The 9,906-nt window shown below is 49.0% G+C and overlaps 1 pseudogene; it reads left to right on the top strand.

The window, feature by feature from the left end:
* Positions 1–5,878: 5,878 nt before the first annotated feature.
* LOC144611150 (tubulin alpha chain-like) lies at positions 5,879–9,458 on the top strand (annotated as a pseudogene).
* The last annotated feature ends 448 nt before the right edge of the window (positions 9,459–9,906 follow it).

Genomic DNA, 9,906 nt, shown 5'->3' with positions numbered 1-9,906 from the left:
AAACGCCTAAGCACAATTGGAAAAACTCTACAGAACGCTCATGGTGTCATAGAGTCTCTCAGCGTGGAAACTGTCCTTTTGATCCAACTTGGTCACACTGGCCAACATGTCCCATCTACACTAGTCCCACCTGCCTGCGTTTGGCCCATATCCTTGTCTATGTAACTGTCTAATTGCTTCTTAAACGCTGGGATAGTCCGTGCCTCAACTACTTCCTCCAGTAGGTAGTTCCACACATCTACCCTCAAAGATACTAGAGGAGCAAGATGAACCACTCCTTCGAATCGCCTGTACTGGGGTGTAGCAAGCAAAGGAGCGTAACGTTCGCCATTCTAGTAGACAAAACCCACCATTCGCTATGCCTCTCGGAGTGTAATCAGTGTTTTGGGGGAACAGTATGTGTTTTTTATAAAGTATATTTTTATACCATAAAAATACAGAATATACCTCATCAATCAATTCACAAATTTTTTGCTGTTTTTCTTTTAAAATGTTTCTGCAAGGTTCTGCCTACTAAAATGGCGCCATGACATACTACGATTTTTAGGGTCGAGTGGTCTATCTTGCTCTGCTCTATTGTCTTTGCCCGCCACCCTCTGTGTGAAAAAGCCGCCCTAAGGTTCCGATAAAATCTTTCCCCCTTATCTTAAACCTATATCCTCTGGTTGTTCAATCCCCTACTGTGGGCAAGAGGCTTCGTATGTCCACCCGATCTATTCCTCGCATAATTTTGTACACCTCTAGAATATCACTCCTTATCGTCCTGCGACCGAGCCTGACAATTGCTCCTTGCTCAGTTGAAACTGAAAGATATTTTAGTGTTACTGGCCTCTTTGGTACAAAATAGCGCACATCATTGAGTGATGAGACCGTTGATACCTTATGTTATTTGAGATCTTACCAAATGACACCAAACAGTATGCCTACTTTCCTGTCATAAAAGTAAATTTAATAAGACAAAGTTTGCTGAAGTAGAGATGGTTGAAAGCTGCAAATTCCGAGGAGTAAATATCAGCAATGTCAAGCGCAGGCTCGGCGAACGTTTCGCTGAACACCTCCGCTCAGTCCGCCTACACCTACCTGATCTCCCGGTTGCTAAACCCTTTAACTGGGACTTTCCATCGCCCGGTGGGGGCTTCAAAAAGTTGGGAGCCTCGATCACCTCGTGGCACCACGGGAGAAGAATGAGGAGGAGATAAGACTTTTCTTTGCCTTCCATCACAGTGAGGGTGTGCCTAGAGCAATCACTGTGATGGCTGTTTGTGTAAAAATTGTATCTGTGTGTCCTGTGCTTTTTGTTGTCTACTGCCGGACCCTGACGTGAGAGGACGCTGGCGCTGTCTATTCGCCGCTTCTCCGTTAGGATAGTTTGTTTGTTTTTATGTTATGATTGTTTTTGTAAAGCGCTTTGAGCTTCTGGTAAGGCGCTATATAAAATAAATGCTTATTATTATTATTATTATTATTATTAACTCCACCTCCCATTCCCAGTCTGACCTTTCTGTCCTTGGCCGCCTCCATTGTCAGAGTGACGCCCAGCGCAAATTGGAGGAACAGCGTCTCATATTTCGATTGGGAAGCTTACACCCCAGCGGTATGAACAATGACTTCACTATCTTCAAGTAACCCGTGCTTTCCCTCTCTCTTCATCCGCCCCCTTCCCAGTTCTGGGACCAGTCTGGCTGTCTCCGAGTACATTTTGTCTCTGTTTTCTTTGATGTTATCTGCTCCCTGCTGAAAATGATCTATTCTACATTTTCCCTAATCCCCATTCCCGTTGCCCTGTTTTCACACCTTACACTTCCTTATCTATGTGTCCCCCTGTCCCCTGACATCAGTCTGAAGAAGGGTCTCGACGCGAAACGTCATGTAGTCCTCCAGAGATGCTGCCTGTCCCGCTGCGTTACTCCAGCGTTTTGTGGCTATCTTCATCGACAACTTATCCTGGTCCACCCATACAGTGGGCAAGAAACCACAACAATGCATTTACTTCCTTTAAAAGGAAGTTCGTCATGTCCCCAACAACTCTCACCACCCTCTACAGATACGCCCAAGAAAGCCCCCCCCCCTCCCATCATCGCTTCACAAGTACTCACAGAATGCTTCCTGTTTGCAAAGACTGGCCCCCTTCCCCCCGCCCCCACTATATGCCTGAAAAGATATTAGTTTGAAAAATGCCTTTAAGATTGTGTCTGCTTACAATCGACGAGTACAGATAATGCTGAAGGGGAGGAGAATTAAATGAGAGCTTTAAACAGGAACAACGGGATAGGTCATAGCTGGAGGTGATCACCTTGTTGCGATTGGATTACAGGACTACAATTGGATAAAAGGTCCCCAAACACATTGAAAATCTAGCATGCAGCTGCTTCAGAGGCACATACACCCTGACAACACTGAACATCCAATATTGAATGGACAAGGGCCAATTAGGGAGAGTTAGCATGGTTTTCTAAGCGAAATATCTTGTCTCACGAATTGTTTTTTCGGAAGATGTGACCAAAAATGTTGACCAAAGCAGAGCTGTCGATGTTCAATATATGGGCTTCAACAAAGCAGTTGACAAGTTTCCACACGGTAGACAGCTCTGGAAGGTTAGTTCGCAGGGGATCCAAGGATAGATAGTTGAACTGATTTAAAGTTGGCAGAATTCTGGGGCGCAGACGGTGATGGCGGAAGTTTGCTTCTCGGATTAGAGGCCTGTGAATAGTGTTGTGCTTCAGGATTCGGAGATGGACCCCTTACTGTTTGTAATCAATATCAACAAAATTGGATGAAAACGTACATGGCAAGATTAGCAAGTTTGCAGCCGATACAAAGTAGGTTGTACTGCAGATGGTGAAGCAGGATGTGAATAAATGACAAGTGGGTTGACGAATGGTTGATGGAATGTTATACAGAGAAATGTGAGTTGTTGCCGTTTGGAAAGTCTCGCCTGGGCAGGGCCTACACCGTGCGTGGTCGGGATCTATGGTCTGATGCGGAGCAGAGGGATCTAGATGTGCAGGTATATAGTGCCCTGAAGGTGGGGGTCACTGGTGGTGGTGAGAGAGGCTTTTCGCATATTGGCCGTTACCAGCCGGAATACTGAGTCTGGACGCTCGGAGGTCATGTTGTAGTTATATGAGATTGGTGAGGTCGCATTTCGTACTGTGCACCATGTTGTAGGAAAAATGATGTCAAATTGGAAATGGTATAGAGTGGATTTACAAGGATGATGATAGGATTCGAACGTCTCGGGAGAGGTTGAGTAGGATGGGAATTTATTCCTTGGAGGGCCGGAGGGTGAGGGGTGCTCTTCTAGTGGTGCATAAAATTATGAGAGAAATCGGTCGGGTAGACGCACGGACTCTCATGCCCAGAATAGGAGAATCCAGAATGAGAGGACAGAGTTTTAAGGTGAAGAGGGAAATATTTAATAGGAATCTGAGGAGTAACATTTTCACACAAAGGGTGGTGGGTATATGGAATAAGCTGCCAGATGAGGTTGTTGAGTCAGGGCTATTTCAAAGGTTAAGAAACAATTAGACAGGCACATGGGTAGGGGACGTTTGGAGGGATATGGACCAAATGCAGGCACGTTCGAATAGTGTAAATGGGGCAGGTTGGGCCGAAGGACCCGTTTCCACGCTGTGTGACTCTGTCACTCTATGACTCTACAGAACTCCTAACGATTGCTCAATTGCGCTTAAATGGTGCAAATCAAATATAAATGTCACATTAATTATGTCTCCTCACCAATTCCACTTTAAACGTAATTGAAAACAATCGAATCGAATACAGAGGAGATTCACCGACATGTAACCTTGAATGTGATATTTTGGTAACGGGGAGAGAATGGATGGAATGGGTTTAATGTCCGCTGAGCCTCGGAGGTTGAGGGGGGAGCAGGTGAGATCCGGTCAAAACTGTGAGGAACGAAGTCAAGGTGGACAGTAAGACACCTTTCCTCAAAATGCTGGTAAGGCATTATTATAGCTGCTTTTATCGAGATACCATGAACAACGGTATCTGCACGCTATCCATTCGGATCGTACCATACATGAATACATCAGGTAAGTGAAAAGAAAAAAATAAACATCGTGTTGCAGCTACTGAAAAAGTGCAGATAAAAAAAACTGCAAGGGGAGCAACGATTGGACGACCAGGAATTAGGCCTTCGCTTATGAGAGGTATGTTGAAGTGTGTGGAAACAGTAAGAAGGACCCTGCCCCCAATCTGATGATACAGGCTTTCTAGGTTTTGTATCTTCTGCCTGACGGTAGGGGGAAGAAGAAGAAATAATAATATATTAAATAATAAACATTTATTTTATATAGCGCTTTTCCAAGTGCTCAACGACGCTTTACAAAAACAGTCAAGACATAAAAACAAACAAACGAACTGTCCAGACGGAGAAGCGGCAAACAAATGGCGCCAGCGTCCTCTCACGTCAGGGTCCGGCAGTAGACGATAAAGAACACAAGACACACAATTACAATTTTAACACAAACAGCCATCACAGTGATTGCTCCAGGCACACCCTCACTGTGATGGAAGGCAAAGAAAAGTCTTATCTCCTCCTCATTCTTCTCCCGTGGTGCCACGAGGCGATCGAGGCTCCCGACTTTTGAAGCCCCCACCGGGCGATGGAAAGTCCCAGGACCGAGCCGAGCATGCCGATGAAGGTCCTGAGCCCCCACCGGGCGATGGAAAGTGCCGCGGCCGAGCCACGCAGGGCGATGAGGGGCCTGCGAGCGGGTCAATCAAACCTCGCGCTTCGGGGCGGTCGAAGCTGCTATGGCTGGAGCTCCCGAAAGCCGGTCGCCAGCCAGGGACCTGCGAACTCCAGATGTTGCGGTCTGCAGGGCCCACGGCCGAAGCCTCCGAGATGGTAAGTCCAGGCCCTGCGACCGGAGTCTTCAAGGTCGATCCCAGCTGGAGGCCGCCAACTCCACGGTGTTAGGCCGTAGCGCGAACGGAGACACAACACGGTAAAGGTCGCATCTCCGTTGAGGAGGAGATTGGAAAAAAAGGTTTCCCCACCCCCCCCCCCCCCCTCCCCACATGTACAGAGTTAAAAATAAATGAAAAGAAACATTTAAACGATAACAAAGACAAAACAAAAAAAAGACAGAGAGACTGCCGGTGAGCCGCAGCTGCAGAACGCAGCCACGCCCCCACTTGGCCGTGTGTGTGTGTGTGTGTGTGTGTGTGGTTGTGTGTGTGTGTGTGTGTGTGTGTGTGTGCGTGTGTGTGTGTGTGTGTGGTTGTGTGTGTGTGTGTGTGTGTGTGTGTGTGTGTGGTACTTGATTATGTTGGCTGCTTTCCCCAGAGGACGTGAAGTGTATATGAAGCTCATGGGAGAAGTTGGTCTTTCTGATGGACTGGGCTACATCCACGATCCTCTGCCATCTTTCGCGGTCTTTGTCAGAGCTGTTGCCAAACCAAGCTGTGATGCATCCTGAACTTGGGACTATTAATTGGACACATGGGGAATTCAGCTACGCTTCGGAGAAAGTAGAGGCACTGGCGTGTTTTCTGGCCCATGGCCTACTCCTTTGTAGACCAGAGGGTATGGGTGGAAGGTAGAGACTGAAAAAAGATGTAAGGATTATTTTCCGCAGAGTGGTATTGAAACCACTACGCAGAGCCGAGCAATGGGATTAGTGTGGATGCGTTAGTGAGGATGACTGGTGGGCCGAAAGGCCTGTTTCTGTGCCATATTATTCCACTCGCTGATGGGATTAGGTGGGCGCGTTGGGGGAGGGGTTGGTGGCTGGATGATGCTAGCTGAAATGACGTAGACAAACCTGACTTGCTTGTTGCTAAGTGCTATTCGTCAGCTCAGGTGTGACGCGCATCACCGCGGACAATCCGCCGGCCTTTGTTTACTACAATGTCTCCGAGCAACCGCGGTCAATTGTCCCGAGAGGCCAATCAGAGGCCGTTATTGCTGGGCGGGCCGGCGGTATAAATAGGGCGAGCGGCGAAATCCGCCACCGACCGCCGCAACAACAGAGAGAGAGGATGGTAAGCCCACGTGACAGAACCCCAGCGCCGCCGCGTTCCATCGAGCCGGGCCACACAGCGCAGCGGTCACCAATCACCTTTCACGTCCGGTTTTATCTGTTGACCGGAGGATCCATTCACACCTTGAGCGGAGGTGTCGCTAACCGAGATCACATCCAAGTAGAACAGGGACGTGAAACGTATAAGATTATTAAGGGGTTGGACATGTTAGAGGCAGGAAACATGTTCCCAATGTTGGGGCAGTCCAGAACCAGGGGCCACAGTTTAAGAATAATGGGTAGGCCATTTAGAACAGGGATGAGGAAAAACTTTTTGAGTCAGAGAGTTGTGAATCTGTGGAATTCTCTGCCACAGAGGGCAGTGGAGGCCAATTCTCTGAATACATTCAAGAGAGAGCTAGATAGAGCTCTTAAGGATAGTGGAGTCAGGGGGTATGGGGAGAAAGCAGGAACGGGGTACTGATTGAGAATGATCAGCCATGATCACATTGAATGGCGGTGCTCGCTCGAGGGGCCGAATGGCCTAATCTTGCACCTATTGTCTATTGTCTATTGGGACACATTGGTTCCTCATCCGCATCTTTACCTTGCCCCCAATCGATCGCGTCTTCCACAAATGTTCAACGTGTATTTTGTTTTTTTATGTTCTTATTTATTGGCGAACGGGGTGTCGTAGAAAGCATCTACTACAATTGAGAAGGGATAGGTGATCCAGCATCTGTTACGGCCCCAGTCCCTCTGGTGTCAATGAGTTGTAATTGTAAATATTGTATTTGTGTTATTTCCCATCGCCTCCAGCGCGAGTGTATTTCAGTCCACATCGGCCAGGCCGGGTGCCAGATCGGCAACGCTTGCTGGGAGCTGTATTGCCTGGAGCATGGGATCCAGCCGGATGGACAGATGCCCAGCGACAAGACCATCGGAGGCGGTGACGACTCGTTCAGCACCTTCTTCAGCGAGACGGGGGCGGGCAAGCACGTCCCGCGGGCTGTGTTCGTCGACTTGGAGCCCACGGTGATCGGTAATTTGGAATGGCGGGCGATTGATCACGGATTGTCTCAGAGCCGCCGCCATCATGCCACGCTGGTTAATTAACCGTTCTCTGCTCCCCTCCCCTGTAGATGAGGTGCGTACCGGTACTTACCGGCAGCTATTCCACCCCGAGCAGCTCATCACCGGAAAGGAGGACGCGGCCAATAACTACGCCCGGGGTCACTGCTCCATCGGCAAGGAGATCGTGGACTTAGTCCTGGATCGAATCCGGAAGGTGGTAAGTTGATTCGCAATAGAACTTCATATAATACGTTCGTTACTGCCGCATTTCCGGGATCAGTTTCTTGTCCGGGAACCCCCCTAGAATTTCTATTGTGCACCGAAAATACCTGCTGACTTTACCCTTCCAAGTTGACATTTGCGTAATGCAAAAGGCGTTCGGAAAAATGATATCCCATCTATGCCTTTCATATTTTATACACTTTTATCATGTCTCCGCTCATCCTCCCATGTTTCAGAGAACACACTCCCAACTTGCCAATGCTTTCCTTAACCTTTTCTGCTACCCTCGAATCGACGAAGCAATCTTTCTAGTAAATTCATTCTGCGCCCTTGCTTAAACCTCGATGTCCAGAACAGCTTTGCGTATTCCGAATGGTGCCTAATGCGAATGTTATAAGTTTATAACATGTGCGTTGTGTCCAATGCAGACATATAGGTCGATCCTTGACTGCAAACATATTCTCTATGTACGTGTTAAGTGGAAGTGAAAGAACAATCTCATCCCAGCTCACGAACGTTATATCCGGTATTCTATTCACGATTCCCGCTTTCCTTCCCTCAGGCCGACCAGTGCACCGGACTCCAGGGGTTCCTCATCTTCCACAGTTTCGGCGGCGGCACCGGCTCGGGTTTCACCTCCCTCCTCATGGAGAGACTCTCCGTCGACTACGGTAAGAAATCCAAGCTGGAGTTTTCCGTCTACCCGGCGCCTCAGATCTCCACCGCCGTAGTCGAGCCCTACAACGCCGTGCTGGTCACCCACTGCACCCTGGAGCACTCCGATTGCTCCTTCATGGTGGACAACGAGGCCATTTACGACGTGTGCCGGCGGAACCTGGACATCGAGCGCCCCACCTATACCAACCTCAACCGCCTGATGGCGCAGATCGTGTCGTCCATCACCGCCTCGCTGCGCTTCGACGGCGCCCTCAACGTGGACCTGACTGAGTTCCAAACCAACCTGGTCCCTTACCCGCGCATACACTTCCCGCTCGCCACCTACGCGCCCCTCATCTCGGCGGAGAAGGCTTACCACGAGCAACTGTCGGTCCCCGAAATCACCAACTCTTGCTTCGAGCCGGCCAACCAGATGGTGAAGTGCGATCCCCGCCAGGGCAAGTACATGGCGTGCTGCATGCTGTACCGCGGGGACGTGGTGCCCAAGGACGTAAACTCCTCCATCGCCACCATCAAGAGCAAGCGCTCCATCCAGTTCGTGGACTGGTGCCCGACCGGGTTCAAGGTGAGTGGAGGGTTTAGGATAACATGACCCGATGGGAAGATTGGACATTGCCTTCTAAAAAGCAATACCCCAGAAAAATCGTTCATCTACATCTGTTTAATAAATGACCCAACTTTCTTTCACAATAATTGGACAGAAAACCTCCCTCCCCCCCCCCCCCCCCACCCTACCTGTGCGCTCCCTCAACAACACCTCAAGCCATCCTGATCCCAGCACACATCCAAATGAATATTTCTTGTCAATTTTCCCAACTCAATCCTTGAATCCCGGCATCAATTGCTCAGGTTCGGCACAAGCCTGAAGGAGGCGCTATCGAAGGAGCAGGGGGAGGATGGGATTGATAGGATTGTTGTGCACGTAGACGGCAGTGACCCAATGGTATGAATTGGTACATTTTGCCAAGTAATCCTTCAGATCGACTACTGCAGGAAACGTTCGACGTTTGGTGGTACAGGAAGTAAATAATTGCATCACTTCTTATTGCATCCCTCCCGCCTTACAACGCCACCTTGCGGGAAAACCGCATTGCATTTGTCCCGCGGCAGCGGGTTTTCAGAGCGAAAGAGTTGGGACTAACGAACTAAGAGTTGAGACACAAGTGTGGGATTTAATTCAATGTTTGCGCGTTGCAGGTGGGCATCAACTACCAGCCCCCTACCGTGGTGCCAGGGGGCGACCTGGCCAAGGTGCAACGCGCCCTCTGCATGCTGAGCAACACCACCGCCATCTCCATGGCGTGGACCCGCCTCGACCTCAAGTTTGACAAGATGTACGCCAAGCGAGCTTTTGTCCACTGGTACGTGGGAGAGGGGCTGGAGGAAGGGGAGTTCCAGGACGCGCGGGAGGACATGGCGTCGCTGGAGAAGGACTACCAGGAAGTGGCGCTGGATTCCTCCGACCTCGAGAAGGCTTCGGAGGAGGAAGAATAGAAGATATTATATAAAATTAGATATCATAATAAAATTAGAATAGATTTAGTGGTTCAAAAGTTTAACAATTCAACACACATTATAATCGCGAAAATAAATTAATTTGGAATTGATTTTTCAAAGTCAGCTCAGTTCTCTGGTTATGGACATGACACACTATAGCCAGTAAAACAGGAATTCGGATCCAATGTGGATCGAGGTTATTAACTCCTGCACAATTACGGTGAGGTGCAGGTGCATTGAAAACCTTGCATGCAGCTGCTTCTGGGGCACACAGACCCCGACAACTTTCATCATCCTCTATTACACATCGATTATACATGTATTACTAATAAATGCAACAAGACATGCAACATGCAACCACAGCTCTGATGGAGCAGGGGTCTAGATTTGGTGACCCCTCGGCAGGCGGTGAGTCTGGGGAGGGCTCCGGTATGAAGCTGGAGTC

The sequence above is a fragment of the Rhinoraja longicauda genome, chromosome 39, assembly GCF_053455715.1.
Source record: "Rhinoraja longicauda isolate Sanriku21f chromosome 39, sRhiLon1.1, whole genome shotgun sequence".
Taxonomy (NCBI): Eukaryota; Metazoa; Chordata; class Chondrichthyes; order Rajiformes; family Arhynchobatidae; genus Rhinoraja; species Rhinoraja longicauda.
This window is presented reverse-complemented; position numbering and strand designations above follow the sequence as displayed.